General features: G+C 46.6%; 1 protein-coding gene across 3 annotated transcripts in view; it reads left to right on the top strand.

The window, feature by feature from the left end:
• Positions 1–22,001, top strand: part of ST3GAL3 (ST3 beta-galactoside alpha-2,3-sialyltransferase 3) — a 358,610-nt gene that overhangs the window by 192,187 nt on the left and 144,422 nt on the right. The gene's annotated exons all lie outside the window — the stretch shown is intronic.

Here is a 22,001-nt window from a genome sequence, read left to right as displayed (position 1 = left end):
ATTTCCCTAGTTTGCTTATGAGAATGTCATGTGGGACTGTGCCCAAAGCTTTACTAAAACCAAGATATATCACATCTTCTTCTTTCCCCCATCCCCCTAGGCCAGTAATCCAGTCAAAGAATAGGGTTAATGTCCAGTCCTGCATCACAAAGGTCATTTCAGCTCAAAACTCCTATTTACAGACACTTTTAATTTGGGGGGGGTCCTTAATGGAGGGTTCACAAACTTGCAGATAGGTGGCAATGCAGGTTGGTCATGGAGAAGGGAAAGTCTTACTTCTGATCCATGTTGAAGTATACACTACTGCAAGTTACACTTGCCTTTGTAAACTAGATTGACTCCTCTGGTTTGGACTGAAATGGCAGCCTGCAGATGAGAAGACCAATTGTGGAACATTTTGAAGGCACTAATTTTGGTATGGTTAATTAGCATTCTGTGTACTGCCTGGATGCACTTTTTGCATTGAATTGGTGCAGCTCTGTGTTTACTGTCATGTATTTTTTCCCATGTCCTCCCCTCAGCGTGGTGGTAAGGAGGGTTGTTTCTCTGAAAGAACAGCAATAGGGGCTATAGCTTCTTACGTAGGAGGATGAAGGAAATGTAAAAGGATGATAATTCTGGTGCGAAGGTCAAACCTCTGCCTGCTAGGTACGTAGGGGACTCACATTAAAGGAAAAGGCAAATCTTTCCCATTTCATCCTAAAGGAGAAGCATCTCTTGAGGGCACAGCAGGTACAAGGGAGCCAGGTGAAGTAGCAAAGCCCATGCCCAGTGACAACCACTGCATTTTCCAGCAGCGTTATCTGTCGTGTGTCATATTGAAGCTACCTGTTATTAGCATTAATAATTGTATGCAAAAATGAACATTAATACTGGTAAGTGTATGGCAGATATTTAATAACCTGAGTAATTTTAGGTAAATTTTTCAGAAGTGCCTAAAACTTGTGTGTCAGAACAAAAATATCAATAGAAAATGTTACATGTGAGCGGTGTTGCTTAGTTAACGTTAAAAAGCTGAACTTTGGAATCTCTTGTCTTTTGTGTGGTTGTATTCTCAGCTTAGTGCAATATTATATTAATGTTAGTTTTTAAAAAAAAATTTAAAAGGGAAGAGACAACAAAACAGCTCAAAAATCCTGCACTGCATGCATTCAACATTCTAAGCAGTTCTAGCTTAAAGGTGCCAGAAAAAAATGAATAGAAAATACTTTTACAAGCTGAGAGAATTTTTGCTATCTCGAACCATTCATACCTTTTGAAAGCACTGAAATGCTTTTCTCCAAACCTGTATTGTTTCCTGTGATCACAAACTCTGTAAAATAAACTAAGCTTGAGGTCTCTAGATTCAAGCCATCATTTTCAAAGTTGGATGCCTATAAATTAAGTAATCCAAGTCCATAGTTTAGGCATGTGAATAAACAATTGGCTGATTTTTTCATAGGTACTTTAGTCAATTAGAGCTGCATGGGTCAGTACCTCTGAGCACAAGACCTGTTTTAGTTAGGTGCCTAAAATGGGATCTAGCCTGCTTGCCTCTAGGAATCCATGGTTGAAAACGTTGCCCTCCATCATTGCTGAGTAGGAATGCACAACATTCTATTGGGAATAAATGTCTTTCAACTCCAGCAGGCATTACTCAGAAGTGACTTGACTAAGTATGTGCTAAAGCTTTCTAAAATAAGTCCCCTTTGGGGTGAAAGCTATTATGGATCAATTCAGCTAAAAAGGCATTTCATAGAATCATAGAATATCAGGGTTGGAAGGGACCCCAGAAGGTCATCTAGTCCAACCCCCTGCTCGAAGCAGGACCAATTCCCAGTTAAATCATCCCAGCCAGGGCTTTGTCAAGCCTGACCTTAAAAACCTCTAAGGAAGGAGATTCTACCACCTCCCTAGGTAACGCATTCCAGTGTTTCACCACCCTCCTAGTGAAAAAGTTTTTCCTAATATCCAATCTAAACCTCCCCCACTGCAACTTGAGACCATTACTCCTCGTTCTGTCATCTGCTACCATTGAGAACAGTCTAGAGCCATCCTCTTTGGAACCCCCTTTCAGGTAGTTGAAAGCAGCTATCAAATCCCCCCTCATTCTTCTCTTCTGCAGGCTAAACAATCCCAGCTCCCTCAGCCTCTCCTCATAACTCATGTGTTCCAGACCCCTAATCATTTTTGTTGCCCTTCGCTGGACTCTTTCCAATTTATCCACATCCTTCTTGAAGTGTGGGGCCCAAAACTGGACACAGTACTCCAGATGAGGCCTCACCAATGTCGAATAGAGGGGAACGATCACGTCCCTCGATCTGCTCGCTATGCCCCTACTTATACATCCCAAAATGCCATTGGCCTTCTTGGCAACAAGGGCACACTGCTGACTCATATCCAGCTTCTCGTCCACTGTCACCCCTAGGTCCTTTTCCGCAGAACTGCTGCCTAGCCATTCGGTCCCTAGTCTGTAGCTGTGCATTGGGTTCTTCCATCCTAAGTGCAGGACCCTGCACTTATCCTTATTGAACCTCATCAGATTTCTTTTGGCCCAATCCTCCAATTTGTCTAGGTCCTTCTGTATCCTATCCCTCCCCTCCAGCGTATCTACCACTCTTCCCAGTTTAGTATCATCCGCAAATTTGCTGAGAGTGCAATCCACACCATCCTCCAGATCATTTATGAAGATAATGAACAAAACCGGCCCCAGGACCGACCCTTGGGGCACTCCACTTGATACCGGCTGCCAACTACCCGTTGAGCCCGACAATCTAGCCAGCTTTCTACCCACCTTATAGTGCATTCATCCAGCCCATACTTCCTTAACTTGCTGACAAGAATACTGTGGGAGACCGTGTCAAAAGCTTTGCTAAAGTCAAGAAACAATACATCCACTGCTTTCCCTTCATCCACAGAACAAGTAATCTCATCATAAAAGGCGATTAGATTAGTCAGGCATGACCTTCCCTTGGTGAATCCATGCTGGCTGTTCCTGATCACTTTCCTCTCATGCAAGTGCTTCAGGATTGATTCTTTGAGGACCTGCTCCATGATTTTTCCAGGGACTGAAGTGAGGCTGACTGGCCTGTAGTTCCCAGGATCCTCCTTCTTCCCTTTTTTAAAGATTGGCACTACATTAGCCTTTTTCCAGTCATCCGGGACTTCCCCGGTTTGCCACGAGTTTTCAAAGATAATGGCCAATGGCTCTGCAATCACAGCCGCCAATTCCTTCAGCACTCTCGGATGCAACTCGTCCGGCCCCATGGACTTGTGCACATCCAGCTTTTCTAAATAGTCCCTAACCACCTCTATATCCACAGAGGGCTGGCCATCTCTTCCCCATTTTGTGATGCCCAGCGCAGCAGTCTGGGAGCTGACCTTGTTAGTGAAAACAGAGGCAAAAAAAGCATTGAGTACATTAGCTTTTTCCACATCCTCTGTCACTAGGTTGCCTCCCTCATTCAGTAAGGGGCCCACACATTCCTTGGCTTTCTTCTTGTTGCCAACATACCTGAAGAAACCCTTCTTGTTACTCTTGACATCTCTGGCTAGCTGCAGCTCCAGGTGCGATTTGGCCCTCCTGATATCATTCCTACATGCCCGAGCAATATTTTTATACTCTTCCCTGGTCATATGTCCAACCTTCCACTTCTTGTAAGCTTCTTTTTTATGTTTAAGATCCACTAGGATTTCACCATTAAGCCAAGCTGGTCGCCTGCCATATTTACTATTCTTTCGACTCATTGGGATGGTTTGTCCCTGTAACCTCAACAGGGATTCCTTGAAATACAGCCAGCTCTCCTGGACTCCTTTCCCCTTCAAGTTAGTCCCCCAGGGGATCCTGGCCATCCATTCCCTGAGGGAGTCGAAGTCTGCTTTCCTGAAGTCCAGGGTCCGTATCCTGCTGCTTACCTTTCTTCCCTGCGTCAGGATCCTGAACTCAACCAACTCATGGTCACTGCCTCCCAGATTCCCATCCACTTTTGCTTCCCCCACTAATTCTACCCAGTTTGTGAGCAGCAGGTCAAGAAAAGCGCCCCCTCTAGTTGGCTCCTCTAGCACTTGCGCCAGGAAATTGTCTCCTACGCTTTCCAAAAACTTCCTGGATTGTCTATGCACCGCTGTATTGCTCTCCCAGCAGATATCAGGAAAATTAAAGTCACCCATGAGAATCAGGGTGACTCTCAAGTCACCCATGAGAATTTGAAAAGGTGTGCGACAGGTGCCGAGGCCCTTCTTGGTCACTAGGAATGAGGGGCTTCACTCAGCTCTGCTTCCTCCTTTCCTCACGCAGGTGCTGGGGAAGATAATAAGGTAAGGATGGCTTCTCCTGCAGGCTAATCAGCTTCCGCAGGAAGACAGCAGACATCTCCATGAAGGTAGCTTCTTGGGAAATAGGAGTATGAATTAGAGGTGTGTCTTTGGCCTGTGTGCAATGGGTTGTGTAGATTGGTCTGTATATAGAGTATGTGATGATGTATTGAGGGTAAGCAGGTTTTATGGGAGTTTGGAGAAAGTGCTATGGGGTGCGCCAAAGGTTTAGGAAATGGGATGGTTGGGGATTCAGCTGGTGGCAAAATGTGGATGTGTGTGAACCTTAACTCTGAATTTCCCCACGTGTAATATAGTGTGTTTCCCACCCTAATTCTGTCTTAACAAAACGTCTTGCTTGGGTGTTTCACAGTCATAGTAGAGCTTACCAGTGGCTGTGTTGGACCCACATGCTGGGTACATGTGCTCTGAAGATCCCCTGGGTCTCAGCAGGCTCCAGTCACAGTCTCAGCCTCTGGCCTCTTGGGCACACTTCCTAGGCACAGACTCTGCCTGGTGCCACCTCTAGGAATAGAACCCTGTGGTCCAACTGCCCTGGATCCCCATGATCAGAGCTGATCCCTCGGTTGCTCCAGCACATCTTCCCCAGACCTCCATCCTTGTGGGTTCTCGGATTTACAGTTTAACCCTTCAGGGACTTGACAGTTGAAGCAAGTAGGACACAGATGTTGCAGAGTAATTTCTAAACCAATCTCTCTTTACTCACAAACTGAGCAAAGGAGATACATAGATGTCGGCAAAATAAGAGACACCTGTAATCAGTTAGTTCCCTCCCTCAGAGTCCTCACTACTCCTGAGCGTTCTTTAGGTTTGGGTTGGTGCCTCTGGAGTCCCAGGTTCTTTCTGCTGGACCCTATTTCACCAGGCTCAGGCTTCCCTGACACCTGCAGCAAGCTCCCTTCAGCTGGTTCAGATCCTGTGATTACAGGTTTCCTCACTCAGAGAGCATGTCCCATTGTGTTCCCAGAATCTGTCTTTTAAAGCCAGTTCCAATACCTTGTTTCTTTGTTCCTTCTTTTCTGCTGGGGATTTTCTACTGCTTCTACATCTCCACATTCAGGCAATCTGGATAGAACTGGTTTCATCTGTGCTATGGCCATCCCGTTGTTCTAAGGTTCTCCAGTTTGAATGGCAGGATATTCAGGTTAATGACTCAGTTGTACCTGATCTGGAAGATGCATGACGCCAGCCCTAGTAGCAAATGGGTGATTCAGTATATACCAAGACTTTCAGTAGTTTTATAAAATCAGTAGGAATTTATAAGTTTCATATAGACAAATTTCCCAAATATCACGGGGAGTATAAGTTTATATCTGAATTTTGCTCACCACGGGCTCCATGAATGTTGGAAGTACATTAAATATGGGAGACGTATGTATGTTCTTTGTGGGTTGGGTTGGGTACTCCAAGACTAGCTACCTTTTGAATGAGCAGGCTGTCTGCTCTAAACTACTTGCTGGTTGGATGGATTTTGCAACTCCTGAGGGCTTTGCCTACAGGGTGACCCTTCTGAGATCATATTGGGATCTCTATCGGGATTTGCCATGCTTTCTGGTGACTTTGTTCCTTATTGCTTTATGCACAATGCAATGAATTCCTGTCCTTGATTTCTAAAGAAGGATTGAACACTGGGCTGCTTCTCCTTCTGCGATACAATTCTGTACCGTCCTGTGGATCTCCTGCTGAAACCCTCCACTAATGAAAATACTAGCTCAGTGTGGAGAAGGTTTTGCTTGAACTCCGGGACATAGAAAAATGAACATAAGACCTTTCCATACAGCCAGCAATTACAGGGTTTTTTTATCCTAACAACCAGATACCTAACTATCACCTCCCCAACCTTCCATTTTTATTTATACCCCCCTCCCCAGCTGCCATCAGGAAGTGTAACAGTCCACAGACATGTGATTTGAATTAAACTACTGCCATGCACCCCATGTTTTTGTTCTTGAAAGGCTATTTCCTGGGGAGGGGAAAGCTTTCTATTTCTGTCTGCCATTTATTTAAACTGATCTCTTGCTTTGTGCCTTTGCCAATCCAATAGGCTTGATGCTCAAATGATGTTAAAAATGAAACGCTCATACCAGAGAAGTGGGAAAACAATTACCTCCTCTATTAGACTTCAGAAATGTCATGCTTTTTTCCTGGTTGACCCCACAGCTAGGTACAAGGTTTTGAAGCTAGGTCATATGCTCTGAGCTGTGCCCTTTTGGAATGTAATCGCTTCTGTGCCAATCACTGGGTGAGTCATAAAAAGGCTGTTGAGAACTAAAAGAGAAGCTGATGGATTTCTGAACTCTGCTAAAATAATCCTAGGACAAACCTGAGGGCGTTCAAAGTTTATTACCCCTATTCCTCAGCTTTGTTGCTACTGCAACTCAATCCTGACCTGCAGCACCCCACCATTCCAGCCCTGGATCTCTCTTCAGTAAGCACAGTTCCAGATTGTGTGATGTATTCTGATGTAAGCTTATGTGTAAGTGCCTCCGAGGTCACCTCTGTTAGCGTGAGAAGGTGCTGAGCTATCTGAGTCAATCTGAGGTGTTAATACAGTTATGAAGCAGGAAAACTAAACCATAAAAGAGAGAGAATCACTTTTTGTCAACTAATTCCTCCCTTTTCCTCAAATCAATCGAAGTGGAATAATCTGTAGCCTGTAATAATAGTTCCTAGGCAACAGCGATAGAGAGTATTTTCTTTTAAAACAAATGGTGTTCGCATTGTAAGGGCACCCTCAGTTCAAAGTCTGAGGGTTCGGAGTGTTTAGCTCAACAAGTGCACTGATTGCTTGGGTGCTCCTTAGGTGCTTTATGATGGGGACAGATGCCCCCTTGGAACTGGATTAAGGTACCCCACTGCTTTTAGTTGTGATAGATGCCAGACTTGGCCTGCGGTCTCCAGAGGTGAATGTCTCTAGCCCATGACTCCAATGTACCTCAAGTTCTGTCTGTCCTAGTATTCGCTCATTTGAATAGCTCCCATGAAAATCAAACACCATTTTTCTATCTTGAAATCTCATCACTGTTGAGCTGGTTAGCTGAGAACTGCCAGAATTTGTCAGACATGTAGGTGTAGCAATCCATTGTTTCTGAGACTTGTACAGGGGAGGAGCTTGACTAGTCTGCTCTGAATGTTCCTCATTATGTAGGGTGCAAGCAGGGCAGGTGCTGACCAGTGTACAAAGAATCCATGAGGAAGACTAAAGGAAGCCTTCACTTTCTTCTCTAAGAGTTGTCTTTCAGCTCTTTGCTCTCACTGTCCTTAGCTACATTCCCTGGCACTCGCTTTAAACGCTGGTGAAGAACTGCATTAACTATACAGTGTCTTGGGGAGTCGGACGTGGAGGCAGGACTGAGGGACCCTTCCCTTTTTACATTCTCCTCCAAGTAGCTACAGAAGGTAGATAAAAAAAGTTGTACTTGAATTTTAAGTAAAATTGGGCTCTTTTGTAACTGTGCGTATGTGTCTGGGGAGAGAGGGAAATAATCTGTTCCCCTGTTCACAACTCATGTCTCTTTCATAGTACAGGATGATCACTTGCAGGTACTGAGTGGCAGGAACTTTGTAACCTGACCTCCTGCCTCTCGTCTTCCCAAGTCCCTGTGGTAGGAACTTCAGCCAAGAGCAGCGGAAGCGCCCTAAATGTGTGTGTGGGGGGGCCCACTGGTGCCTGAACTGGGGCCCCACCCTCGTGCCTCTCCTTTCCCTGAGGCCCTGTCCTTGTGCCTCCCCTCCCCCATGAGGCACCCCGTCCCCCACTCACTCCTCTCTGCCCCCTCCCCTCCATCGCTTGCCCTTGCGGCCAGTAAAAAGTGGGAGGGCATAGTCCTCCCAGATTTAAAAGTGATGGTGCCATGGCCCCCTGGTTCCCCTGTTCCAGCACCCCACAAAGCACTGCCAGAAGAAGAGGTTCTGGGCCGAACCGATACAGTCACCACAACAGGATGGCATTCATTCAACAGTTCTGTGAGGGCTTAAGAATGAAGGGACTGAGTGGCTAACGAAAATATGCAATCTCTCATTAAGTTTCTGTACAGGAGGACTGGAAGTAGCGAATGCGTTCCCTAAATTTAAAGAGAGACAATAGAAGATGGTACTGGACACTACAGATCAATTAATCATACTTCAATAAAAGAATAATTAAAAATAGAATTATAAGACACTTGGATGGTCATGAGATGATAGCAACAAATGAGCAGAGTTCTGTAAAGGAAAATTGTGCCACTCTAATCGACTAGAAGTTTCTCTGGCTCTTGGTCTTACCCAGACGTCCAGTCAATCAGCATTTGACTTGTCATCTGCTCTCAGTCTTCTCCTTCCTGCCCTCTCTTCCCATCTTCCATGATACGGTTATTGATTCTCTCCATAGATTCTTAGATTCCAAGGCCATAAGGGCCACTGTGATCATCCAATCAGACCTGCTGTGTAACACAGGCAAGAGAACATCCTTGAAATAAATCCTGTTAAAACTATGGCAGATCTTTTAGAAAAATATCGAATTTTGATTTAAAATCGCTAGTGATGAAGAATCCGCCATAGCTCTTGTAAACTCTGAAACCTGTTCAAATGTTAATTATCCTTACTATTAACAGTTTACACCTTATTTCCAGTCTGAATTTATCTGGTGTTAACATCCAACCATTGGATTTTGTTATATCTTTATCTGCTAGGTTGAAGAGCCCATTATCAAATATTTGTGCCCTAGTGGATATCATCCCTTAACTTTTTCTTTGCTAAAATAGATTCAAGGAGCTTAATCAGTTATGCTTTCTAATCCTTTAAGCATTATTGTGGCTCATCTCTGAACCGTCTTCAGTTTGTCAGTATCCTTTGAAGTGTGAGCACCAGAACGGGACACAGTACTCAAGAAGCAGTTGGACCAATGCCAAATGCAGAAGTAAAGACCCCTGCTAAGGGAATCATCTCTCAAAGACCAGCCTCTTGTTCTTCACTTTGCTTCCTGCAGCCCTTCATTCAAACCTGGAACAAGAGGGCTTCACACAGCATTCCACTCTCACAGGCTAACCAGAACTCTGTATCTCCCTTGCCCCTTTCTCCATCACTGTGGAGAACACCACCATTCTGCCTGTCACTCAGGCCTGTAACCTGGGTGTCATCTTCAACTCGGGGTATGTCTACTCAGCAACTAGAAACCTGAGCTGGCTTGTGCCAGCTGATGCGGGCTCCGGGGCTCAGATTATGTGGCTGTTCCATTGCTATGTCGACTTCTGGGCTCTGTCTGGAGCCTCCCACCTCGCAGGGTCCTAGAGCTCAGGCTCTAGCTCAAGCCGAGAGGTCTATGCAGCAATGAAACAGCCCTGCAGCCCAAGCCCCGCGAGCCCAAGTCGGCTGGCATGGGCTAGTCAAGACTTTGTCTTTGCTATGTGACATACCCTGTGACCTCTCCCCAGGTCCTCGCATCCAGGCTATCTCTGAATCTTGCCAGTTCTCTCTGCAGAACATCTCTAAGATATGGTTTTTCCTGTCCATCCACACAGCTAAAACCCTTATCCAGGCTGTTCTCACTTCTCAAGTACTGCAATAGTCTTTACTCTGGCCCTGACAAATGCCGTCTGCCCCGCTCACCTCCATTGGAAATGCTGCTGCAAAGATCATTCTCCTCACCCCTCATTTGGACCACCTCATTTCTCTCTCTGCACCCCCACTGGCTCCCCCTTCTCCATTGCATCAAACAAACTACTAGTCTGTACTTTTAAGCCCCCTTATGCCTGTCTCCACACTAGCAACTTTCCTTCATTATCGAGATGTGGAGTCCTGCCTTGGATCAGCAGTGATGCCAGCCTTCATCACCCACGTGTTAAATGTTCAAATAAGCATCTTTGTGCTTTCTCCCTCCTGCGCCTGATGCTTGGGAGGAGCTTCCCACAAATTCCTGCAGAGTTGTCCCCTTAAAATTCTCTTTTGCTATGATGCCTACAAAAAACTGGGTAATGGTTAGGCTGGCTCGTGCACAGACAGTTCAAGCCTGGTCATCTGCCTGTGTTGGGGTTACCTTGTTGGGACCATGGAATTACACTACGAGACTGGTTCATAGCTACCAGGGAGACACTTTTTCACTCTCCTTCCTGTGTCTCAGACTTGTTCATATGCCAGCTCTTTGACAGCTGCTGACACTGCTACAGAGACAGTTTTCCTACCGAAGTTTGTTCCCACGCTAGCTGTGGGTCAGGGGAGGGCCTGATCTTGTGGCTATTTGTCATTTGTAACTACATGTGCTCCCCATTTCCATGTGAAAAATTTGCATTCAAAAAGCCACGTTTTACTTCTCATGGTGCTGGACAACGTTGTTGAGATCTACTCAGAGCTGCTGATGGAAGACATGGTTGCTTTTTCCACCCCTTCCTGTTCAGAACATCGTGTTCTAGGGACTCGCTGGCGTTGTGTTCTTTACAAAGCAGAAGCACGATTTCCTTGACTTCCATCCATTGTTGGCATTCCCCGGAGTGTGTCGTGTTTTGTACAGCTCTGATGAGATGGCAATGCCATTGTAAACCTTTATGTTCAGTTGCTTACAACTTCCTTGAAATTGTTACCTTTCAGGCTAACAAATTTCATGCTTGGTCTGGGGCCAGAAGTAGAGGTTTTTGTGGGGAAAGAAGGCTTAATAGCATTTGGTTCAGTGGGTTTTGAAAAGCATGTAGTAGAGAGTTTGTTTCAAAAGTTCCCAAAATTTCAACTTCTCTTTGGATTATTGAAAACCAACTTTCCCAGAGTTCTGAGTGACTACAGGTGTGCTTTGATGTGTTTGAAGAAACTAGATCTTATTTAATCGTCCCAATTAGTGTTCAAGACTTGCCATTTTTGAATTGCATGCAGAGCTTAGTTTTACACTAACTTCAGAAAGAGGCACCCGGCTGCAGTGCACTGCGGGAGCAGATGTTGGCTATCTGCATTTCTTAAGGTCCATCACTGTAGTATCTAGGTTGATGTGACTAAGACAAGGGAGATTTTCTGACATGGAGACCGTGAGGTATTTCACTACATGATTACATATCTTCTACAGACTCTGGACACTTCACTTGGCGCAAGCAATGCTCTTTGGCTTTTAACTACAACAGTAACTCTTGGTCACACTTGAGTTTGTCGTCTGTGCAGCATTTGAAAGCTTTTTAATATAGCGAATTGTATCTCCTGGCTAGGTAGGCTATGAGCTGGGACTGTCGACTACTCTGTGTTTGTGTAGTGCCTAGGCACTACTGTAATAAACAGAGCTAATAATATTAGCTACCGTTGTGGTTTTCCTTTTATTCAGAATTCCTATTCTCAGTTGCTTACAGAGCTACAGTATAAGTAGGAATTCCAGATTGAATTAATAAAACTTGACTGGATCTTAAGTGCATCTGTTTTCTTGATGTTTGTTGCTTTTAGACCAGCTAGTACCAGAAGGTTTGTTGATTTGATCCACCTCAAGCCTGACATCTAGAACTTGAGAAACAATAATTGTTTTCTGCAAAACAGAATGACAGCTGAGGAATGTCACTGTGGAAAAATACCAGGGAAGGTCAGAACCCTTCACCACATGCATACCTAGAAGGAGGCATGTAAACAAGTGACCTCATTTTCAGAGGGACTGAGGACCTGCAGCTCCCGTTGAATTCAGGGAAAAAGGCAAGTGTTCAGAACCTCTGAAAATCAGACTACTTTATTTATGCATTTAGGTACCTAACGTTAGGCCCTGATGTTCTGACAAATGTTGGCCTGTTAACTTGAAAGTTTTAATTCTATTGTTTCTGCACATCATTGCCAAGCATGCTCAACCTGCAGCTCAGCTGAAAAGAGAAGTTGGGAAACGGAGGTGGAAGGGCGGGATTGGTATTACTTTTGCTTAGCCTGATCGTTATAGGTTTTAATAGGAGATGTGAAGTAAGGTGAGATATTACTTAGGTGTTTGCTCGTGCCATGGGTCAGTCTGGAGCCAGTTTGAACAGTTGTGCAAGTGAGCACCTGTAAACATCCATAGGAAATATTTCATTTAGCTTTTGAATGAGGGCAGTCAGCATGGATTCACCAAGGGCAAGTCAAGCCTGACTAACCTAATTGCCTTCTATGATGAGATAACTGGCTCTGTGTATATGGGGAAAGCAGTGGACGTAATATATCTTGACTTTAGCAAAACTTTTCATACCGTCTCCCACAGTATTCTTGCCAGCAAGTTAAAGAAGTATGGGCTGGATGAATGGACTAGAAGGTGGATAGAAAGCTGGCTAGATTGTCGGGCTCAACGGGTAGTGATCAATGGCTCCATGTCTAGTTGGCAGCCGGTATCAAGTGGAGTGCCCCAAGGGTTGGTCCTAGGGCCAGTTTTGTTCAATATCTTCATTAATGATCTGGAGGATGGCATGGATTGCACCCTCAGCAAGTTCGCAGATGACACTAAACTGGGAGGAGAGGTAGATACGCTGGAGGGTAGGAATAGGATACAGAGGGCCCTAGACAAATTAGAGGATTGGGCCAAAAGAAATCTGATGAGGTTCAACAAGGACAAGTGCAGTGTCCTACACTTAGGACGGAAGAATCCCATGCACTGCTACACACTAGGGACCGAGTGGCTAGGCCGCAGTTCTTCAGAAAAGGACCTAGGGTTACAGTGGACGAGAAGCTGGATATGAGTCAGCAGTGTGCCCTTGTTGCCAAGAAGGCCAATGGCATTTTGGGATGTATATGTAGGGGCATTGCCAGCAGCTCGAGAGACTTGATCATTCCCCTCTATTCGACATTGTTGAGGCCTCATCTGGAGTACTGTGTCCAGTTTTGGGCCCCACATTACAAGAAGGATATAGAAAAATTGGAAAACGTCCAGCAGAGGGCAAAAATGATCAGAGGGCTGGAGAACATGACTTATGAGGAGAGGCTGAGAGAACTGGGATTATTTAGTCTTCAGAAGAGAAGAATGAGGGGGGATTTGATAGCTGCTTTCAACTACCTGAGGGGGGGTTCCAAAGAGGATGGAGCTCAGCTGTTCTCAGTGGTAGCAGATGACAGAACAAGGAGTAATGGTCTCAAGTTGCAGTGAGGGAGGTTTAGGTTGGATATCAGGAAAATCTTTTTCACTAGGTGGGTGGTGAAACACTGGAATGCGTTACCTAGGGGGGGGGTGGAATCTCCTTCCTTAGAAGTTTTTAGGGTGAGGCTTGATAAAGCCCTGGCTGGGATGGTTCAGCTGGGGACTGGTCCTGCTTTGAGCAGTGCGTTGGACTAGATACCTCCTGAGGTCCCTTCCAACCCTGATATTCTAGGATTCTATGATTCTATGAATAAGAATAATAGTGTTATTTTGCTAACTAATGACAATCTGCACCCTCTTCCCCCCCAAAGTATCCAGGGATAGTCGGCTACACCGGTCCATTTCATCCTTCCAGTTCAGCCAGGAAAATTGAGTGGCCTGACCGGATTATGTTGTGTATTTTAGCCCTTTTAGTGCAATGCGCAAATACGGGAAAATTGTTTTTAGAGACAGACATTTTTGGAAAGGATTTCCAAGGACTCTCTTAAAATACACTGTGGAATTTTGTTGTGGCTTTGAGCTATAAATGAATTTCACTTTAAAAAAAAATTGTTTTTTTACTCTTACTACCATTTTGTATTAGCCGTCTAACATACAGTCTCACAAGATAAAAATGTTGTAAAAGATAGCTGGGGAGTTCAATGATGGTTAACGTTGCCTGAGTATTTCCAGTACAGTCCCCCTATTTTTATTCACCAGTCCCTTCCCAAAGTGTTCCATTGTAGGTGTGCGCGCGCCCACATGCGTGGCCATCAGAGATTTTTGCCTTGGCGCTATCCACAGGGCTGGCTGCGTTTCCCCCATGAGTGCTACGCTCATGCCCTGGTATATCAGGTGCTGCCAGCCCTACGCCCTCTCAGTTCCTTCTAACCACCTGTGGTGGTCAGTCGGAGTGCCTTCCTGGCTTGTCACCGGCTAGTGCTTTCTTGTCTTGGACTTTGTGTCTTAAGGCCTTGTATATAGTTATCCAGTGTAGTTAGTGTTAAGTATCTGTTGATTAGTTGTTTAAGGTCTCAGTGGGGACGTTGCTCCAGGCAGGGCCGGCCCCAGTCTCCAGGTTTCAAGCCCTGAGACTCCTGTAACAGGCCTATGCCTGTCAGGGACCCCCACGGCAGCTGTCTCAAGTGCCTGGGGGAAGCACACATCAAAGAGACGTGCCAGATTTGTCAAAACTTTCGGCCCCGCATGCAGAAGGAGCGGGACATCAGGCTTAGAGCTCTCCTTATGGAGTCTGCCCTTCACCCACGTCGAATCTCCAGGCACCTTGACATTGGTGTGAAGTGCGGCACCAGCAGTGGACTCTGGCTGGCCCTGCTCTTCATCACCGGACTGAAAACGAGGGTGAAGAAGCATGGCTCCCCGGCACCAGCAAAGAAGAGCCAGGGACACTGAGCAGCCAGCCTGCCTCAGACCACTTGCCCATCCCGGAACCCTGCAGTCGGCCTTCTCCATTTGGGGCCATTAACCTAGTGAAAGGTCCTCCTCCTGCGAGTGGGACTGGACCAACTCTCCTGCTGGCACTGATGCCTTCGAGAGGTCCTCAGGCATTGAAGGAGTACCAGCCTCCACCCACACTGCCAGCGCAGCAGTTTCAGAAAAGGCTCCCCAAGAGGGCAAGCCAGCTGATAAGGCTCCCCAGGGAGTTGTGGAGCGCTGCTGATCCCGCGAGAAGATGGCACGCTCTCCACCTCCACGCCACCGGACACCAGTGCTGCCACAGAGATCGGCACAGACTTACCATTGGTGGCCAAGAACTTGGGCCTGGAAGTGGAGGAGATGGCTGAGCAGGAGGATTCCTTGTTCAATATCCTGTCAAACTCGACCCCTACCCATGTCGCACTACCGGTGCACAATAGGGTCCGCAAAATTGCCCAGGCCATCTGGCAGATGCCTTCCTCCATCCCTCCCACCTCAAAACGGGTGGAAAATAAATACTTTTTCCCAGCCAAAAGTTTTGAGTATTTGTATATCCACCCTCCCCCAGCTTGCTGGTGGTCTCTGCGGCCAATGTAAAAGAGAAGCAGGGGCACTCCAGCTCGACCCCGAAAAATATGGAGGCCAAGTGACTGGACTTGTTTGGAAGAAAAATTTATTCCACAGCAAGTTTACAGTTCTGGGTGGCGAACCACCAAGCCCTTCTGGGCCGTTATAATTTCACCTTCTGGGACTCCCTCCGTAAGTTCAAGGAGTCCCTCCCACAGGATCAGGCCCGGGAGTTTGACACCCTGGAGCAGGAGGGCACCACAACAGCCTGTAGCACCCTGCAGATGGTGCAGGATGCGGCAGGTTTGGCAGCCAGGGTGGGTCCTGGACATAATAGATCGGGGTTATACCCTGTAATTTTTGGCTGCCCCTCCTTCCCACCTCCCAACTTCCCCATCCCTCTTCAGGGACCCTAACCCTCGTTCAGGAGTTGAGAGCCTTCTGTGGCTGGGGGCCATGAGGAGGTTCCTCAGGACATGAAAGGAAAGGGGTTCCACTCTCTTGGTACTTCCTATTCCCAAAAACAAAAGGGGGCCTCAGACCCATACTGGACTTGCATCGCCTCAACAAGTCTCGCAAGAAGTTGAAGTTTTGCATGGTCTCCCTGGCCTCCATTATCCTCTCCCTGGATCTGGGAGACTGGTACGCCGCTCTCGACTTGAAGGATGCTTATTTCCACATTTCTGTATTCCCGGGCCACAGGTGTTTCCTCCAGTTTATGGTGGGAGGGCATCATTTCCAGTTCACAGCACTACCCTTTGGCCTCTCCTCTGCCTTGAGGGTGTTCACAAAATGTGTGTTACCAGTGGCGGCTTACCTCAAATGTCGGGGCGGTCCACCTGTTTCCATACCTCGACGACTGGCTCATCAAGGACAGGTCTCCAGATCAGGTGCAGAGGAACCCTGACCTGGTGCATTCCACCTGCTGCGACCTGGGCCTGTTGATAAACACAGAAAAGTCCACATTAATGCCAGTCCATTGCATAGAGTTCATCAGTGCAGTTCTCAACTCCACGCGGGCCAGGGCCTTCCTTACGGAAGCACAATTTCAGGCCATGTCGGACCTGATCTCCCATCACTGACCCTGGTCTCCAGCACCTCGGATCTGGGCTGGGGAGCCCATCTGAGCAAGCTCAGCATCCAGGGCCTACAGGGCAAGCTAGCCCTTCATATCAACATAAGGGAACTCATAGCGGTTCTCCTGGCCTACCAGCTGTTATTGCTCCACCTGAGAGGTAGGGTCATGTAGGTTCTGACTGACAATATCACCGCGATGTATTTCACCAAAAGGCAGGGAGGGGCCAGATCCTCAGCCCTGTGTCAGGAAACGCTCTGAGTGCTGCATGCCATTCGTCTGAGCGCCGCCCACCTACCTGGCTCCAAGAACGTGCTAGCAGATTGCCTCATCAGGACCTTCTCATCTTGCCACGAGTGGTCCCCCCATGCGGAGATGGTAAAAAGGTGGGGACTCCCAAAGTGGACCTGTTCACGTCCAGACAGAACAGGAAGTGCCACCAGTTCTGCTTCATCCAGGGTCCGGGCAAAAGTTCCCTTTCGGACGCCTTCCTCATCCCTTGGTTGGGGGTGCTCATGTATGCCTTTCCGCTGGTGCCGTTAATCCACAGGGTCCTGGTGAAAGTCCAGCAGGACAGAGCGAAAGTCATTTTGTGGCCGCTGCGTGGCCCTGTCAACACTGGTTCAGCATGCTGATGGACCTGTTGGCAGCGGCCCCTCTTCCGCTGACTCTTCAACTGGGTTTGCTGTTGCAGAACCATGGCAACCTGCTGCATATGAACCTCATGGTGCTGCATCTGATGGCTTGGCTCCTGCCTGGCTAAGCGCAGATGAATGGGTGTGTTCGGGCCACGTCCAGCAGGTTTTGCTGGGCAGCAGAGAACCTGCAACCAGGGCGACCTACCTGGCAAAGTGGAAAAGGTTCGAGTATTGGGCCTTGGAACAGCGCCTGCAGGCCTCGCTACAGGATGTCCTGGACTACTTGCTGCATCTCAAGCTTCAAGGGTTTTCCCTCTCTTCCATTAAGGTCCAACTGGCAGCCATCTCGGCATTGCATTCCCTGGTCCAGGGAAGGTCTCTCTTCGCCCATCCCATGACGGCACAGTTCCTGAAAGGACTGGAGCACCTCTACTCACATGTCCTGGACCCAGTCCCCTGGGACCTAAATCTTGTGCTGTCGAGCTCATGGGCCCTTCCTTTGATTCCTTGGCTTCCTGCTCTCTCCTGCTTCTCTCCTGGAAGCTTTCTTTCCTGGTAGCTATAACTTGGCCTTTAGGGTGTCTGAGATCAGGGTGCTCACCTTGGAACCACCCTATACGGTCTTTTTCAGGGACACTGTCCAGCTGTGCCCACACCTGGCGTTTCTGCCAAAGGTCGTTTCCCAGTTTCATACTGGCCAGGATATATACTTACCAGTCTTCTGGCCGAAGCCTCATGTGTCAGATGAGGAGTGCAGACTGAATACCCTGGATGTCAAGAGGGCGCTGACTTTCTACATAGATAGAATGAAGCCATTCCGTAAATCGGTGCAGCTGTTCGTGGCAGTGGTGGATAGGATGAAAGATTGCCCAGTGTCCACTCAAAGAATCTCAACCTGGATCACAGCCTGCATCCGCTACTGCTATGAGCTGGCAAAGGTGCCCCCGCCGGTGATTGTGACGGGTCACTCGACTAGGGCAAAGGCATCATCGGCAGCCTTCCTCACTCAGGTGCCGATCCAAGAGATCTGTCAGGCTGCGACCTGGTTGTCCATCCACACATTTGCATCTCATTATGCACTGACCCAGCAAGCTCGAGGTGACGCTGTCTTCGGCAGAGCAGTACTCCAATCTGCAAGACTGTGAAATCCGAGCCCATCTCCGCAGATTCTGCTTGTGAGTCCCCTACAATGAGCAAGCACTCGAAGAAGAAGAAACAGTTACCCACCTTCCATAACTACTGTTCTTCGAGATGTGTTGCTCATGGCCATTCCATGACCTGCCCTCCTGCCCCTCTGTCGGAGTTGTCGGCAAGAAGGAACCGAGAGGGCATAGGGCCGGCAGCGCCTGATATACGAGCACATGAGCATGGCACTCAAGGGGGCGACACAGCCAGCCCTACGGATACCGCTAAGGCAAAAATCTCCAATAGCCGCGCACATCTCCAATGAAATGGACATGAGCAACACATCTTGAAGAATAACAGTTACGAAAATGTGGGTAACTGTTTTTTCTCCACACATCTCAAATCTCTGAATGAAATCCCGTGAGATCTACAGCAGCAGTGGTCAAGGAGCCTATCCACAGCTGACTAATCTGCTGATAAATGCATATTGGGTTTTGACTCAGGGTAGCAAGAGATTGAAGGATGTTAGTGTAATGAGACCAGTGAGTATAGTGGCTGGAAAGGTAAGTCAAATTGCCTGGCACCTGCAGTGGAAGTGGGACAGGAAAGATCATCTGGGTTCAAGATTTTTGTTTGTTTGTTTTGTCATTTTAATCAAGTGGAACCTCCATTAGCCAGTAGTTCTCTCCCCGGCCTAATCTTTAAGCTCATCTCACAGGTCTTAGGAAGGTATTTGCACTATAATGTGATGGGAAAAGGGCAGCATACCCTTCTTGTTCCCTAATTTGTATTAATGTGTATAGAATGTGATAGCACCATTTCACCTGGAAATTAGAACCAATTTAAATTGACATCGGTGTCCATCCCACGAGCACAAGGATGTCCAGTTCGGAGATAGCTCTTTGCGCCTCCATCTTTGTCTGGTAATTTCCCCCACCTTTTGGGTAAACTTGAGCCATTTCTGAAGGGAATGGAAAAGCCATTTGCTCCATTGTTGTGTGACCTGTCTAACTATCATGGGCACTTTCTTCAGTATCCGCCGTATCTCTCAGAGCAGTTCTCAGAAAGAGATTTTACAAGCTCAGTGTCTTACCCTTGTTTTGTTAAAATATTTGTTTATTTTAAAAAAAATTTATATAATGTCCCCAAGTCTCAAAGGAGAGAGGGTTATATTAAACAGTGCCGATGTTATCTGGCAGATTCGAAAGCATGTTGCTTTACTGATAACTGAGTCTGGGGGCTGGAATTAGTAGGGCAGGCAGACAGAGAAATACATGGAGCTGGGCACAGGGTCCCTATCTCACATATCAATCACTCTCTGGAACTGCAGGGAGACCTGCTGGCACTAGTGCCTGAGGAGGCTGCCTTTTAAAACCCCTTCTCAGAAGGCTCACTTTTCACTTGGCGTGTATATTTTCGTTTGCTCGGCCTATCTCTCTCAGCCAAAGGATGGAGGATACAAAAATCACTGGGGATTCTTATATATGCCCAGAAGGAAAAAAATGGTCTCTCTCTGGACTTTAAAACAGCCACAGTTGGCTGACACCAGTGGGTCTTGCAAATGCAATGGATAGCGGATTTCCTTAGTTGAGTAACATCTGGGATATTTTCCTGTCCAAATTGGGATGGATTCAATAAAACTTGCTTTTTAGTTTCACTGTAACACAATCATTACATTCTATTATTAATGAATTCTAGTACATGTTTTACAAAACGCTGGCTTGACCATCCTTCAGTTAAATCACCCTGCACCTCACTATTAGAGGGAACAACCTCATTCTAGAAGCAGGTGAACTATGCGCCTTTGATTGCCAAAACTGTTTAAAAGTTGCATGTGTGTTCCTTAAACAGCCCTATGCAAGAAGAAGCATGCCCAGGTAAATTCTGTTGGCACTAGGAATTTGTCCAACAGAAACCATTTCCACCCACAATGTTAGTTGGGGTATATTTCATGTTCTGGATGTCGGAGTATGCCAATGCTGATCCCAAGCCGGATATCCTTCCTACCCAGTGATTAAAAATGAGGCTGTCACACAAAAGCAAACTGGATAAAAGAAATCATGTGTACAAAGAGAAATGTACTTATCCAGTGTCGTGTGTGTGTGTGGTTTTTTAACCTTTTCCTTTTATTGTAGAATTGTTTTGAGTAGGTCTTTCTCCTTCCCAGCTCAGATTTCCTCCTCCTTTCGGCGGTGAAATAATAATCCTGTGTTTAAAATCAGTTGACTACCATGGCAATAACTGATGTCATAAAAACAGCTTTATGAAATGGGGGTGGAAGCCTCCTGAGTTATACATAAATTGACTTGATAGTTAGCAAAAATGCTAACTAAGAAACATCACCGTTGCAGTATCCGTGTGACCCTCATTGCATGTTCATTTATGCAGTGGCCTGACAAACTGAACAAACTTTCTTTCCCCTTGCCTTGGTCCTTCTGGGTTTAATTGCCTGCTTATCTTGAGTGCTGTTGGTGGATAGCCTTGCAGTGGCCTCTCTAAACCAGTTTCTGCAGCTCTTCTCCTCTGTCACTTGCATTGTTCTGGCCCCCTTCCTTTGCTTTGCTTACATCTCCATCACAGGCTCTGTTTCTCTGTAACACCTTTAAAATGGCCGTCAACCCAAGTCTTCAAAAATCATGAGTCAGGCCCCCAAAACCCTAAGCTGGTGTTTTTTTTAATTTTTTTTTTTTTTTTTTGAATGGAAAGTTGGGTTCTTTTTATATGGCTTCTGGTTTGTGAACCTTTAGCATGCCCCTGGGGTATCTCTCCAAGCTTTTCTTTCAGTCATGAGGGCTAGAAGCTTCCTTTCACAAAATAACTTGACACTTGGAACCAGGGCCTCAAAAAAAGTACCAAATATTGTGATAAAATTACAACAGTTGGCGACATTTCTCTTAGTATCTTGGTGCAGTTTGTAGCCTTTTATGTCCCTGTTTTCACACCCCACAAACAGAATTTCTGGCGAGCCCAGATTCTTCTTTGGCACTCATCAGCTGAGCCTGAACAGTGCCCTTCCAGACAAGCCTTTCCATTATAAAAATATCTCAACCCCAACACTGCTTCACCACAGAACCCCTACCAATTAAAACATCTTACTACAACGCCCCCAGGAACCCCACCCCCAGCAGCTCTCTGACCCTGAAAAGGGGAGAAGTATCAGAGACTTTTTGAAGTCAACTAGGGATTTAGTGTCTGCTATTGATTTGTATGTGGAAGTAACTCAGACTGTGGTGCTGGTCAGCAGTGTCGAATCCCCAACTAGACCATACAATAGGAGTAGGATGGGAGCAAAGAACTCGTGGGCAGTGAATGCAGGTTAGTATGTATTTTCCATGAAACCTCCAGTGCAGTTCAGGACAGTCACATGCAATCACTGCAGCAGTGACAGGTAGTGGAGAGATAGCTGAAGCAGTTGGACAGGGAAAGGCTTTTATGTCCACATTTGTCTCTGCATACAGAGTGAAGAGCACTGAGAGTGAATCCTGTAAAAACCTTTGACTCTGCACAGGGATAGTCGCTGTTTTAACTGCCCAGAATACTTCTGAAATACGCTTAGTAAATTGTTCTTCTGATTGTGTTGTGATGAGGGACAGGGTTAATGATAATGTGAGCTGTGCCCCTTGCTTGCATTCCCTATCATATATACTTTCCTCTGCCCTAAGGCCTCTTCAGAAGGGATTACACGCCCTTTCTCTGTAGTGCCATTAACACGAACTCTTGAGTAACAGTACAGGCCGTGTCCAGCTGATGACTGCTCTCCCACTTCCTCTTTTCTGTTCATTCATTAGAAACAGCAATTGCCCTCCTGTGCTGGTGAAATGTGATCTGGAACATAATTGTG

Source organism: Lepidochelys kempii, chromosome 8 (genome assembly GCF_965140285.1).
Source record: "Lepidochelys kempii isolate rLepKem1 chromosome 8, rLepKem1.hap1, whole genome shotgun sequence".
Classification (NCBI taxonomy): Eukaryota; Metazoa; Chordata; order Testudines; family Cheloniidae; genus Lepidochelys; species Lepidochelys kempii.
The sequence above is the reverse complement of the archived record's forward strand: the minus strand, read 5'-3'. Positions and strand labels throughout refer to the sequence as shown.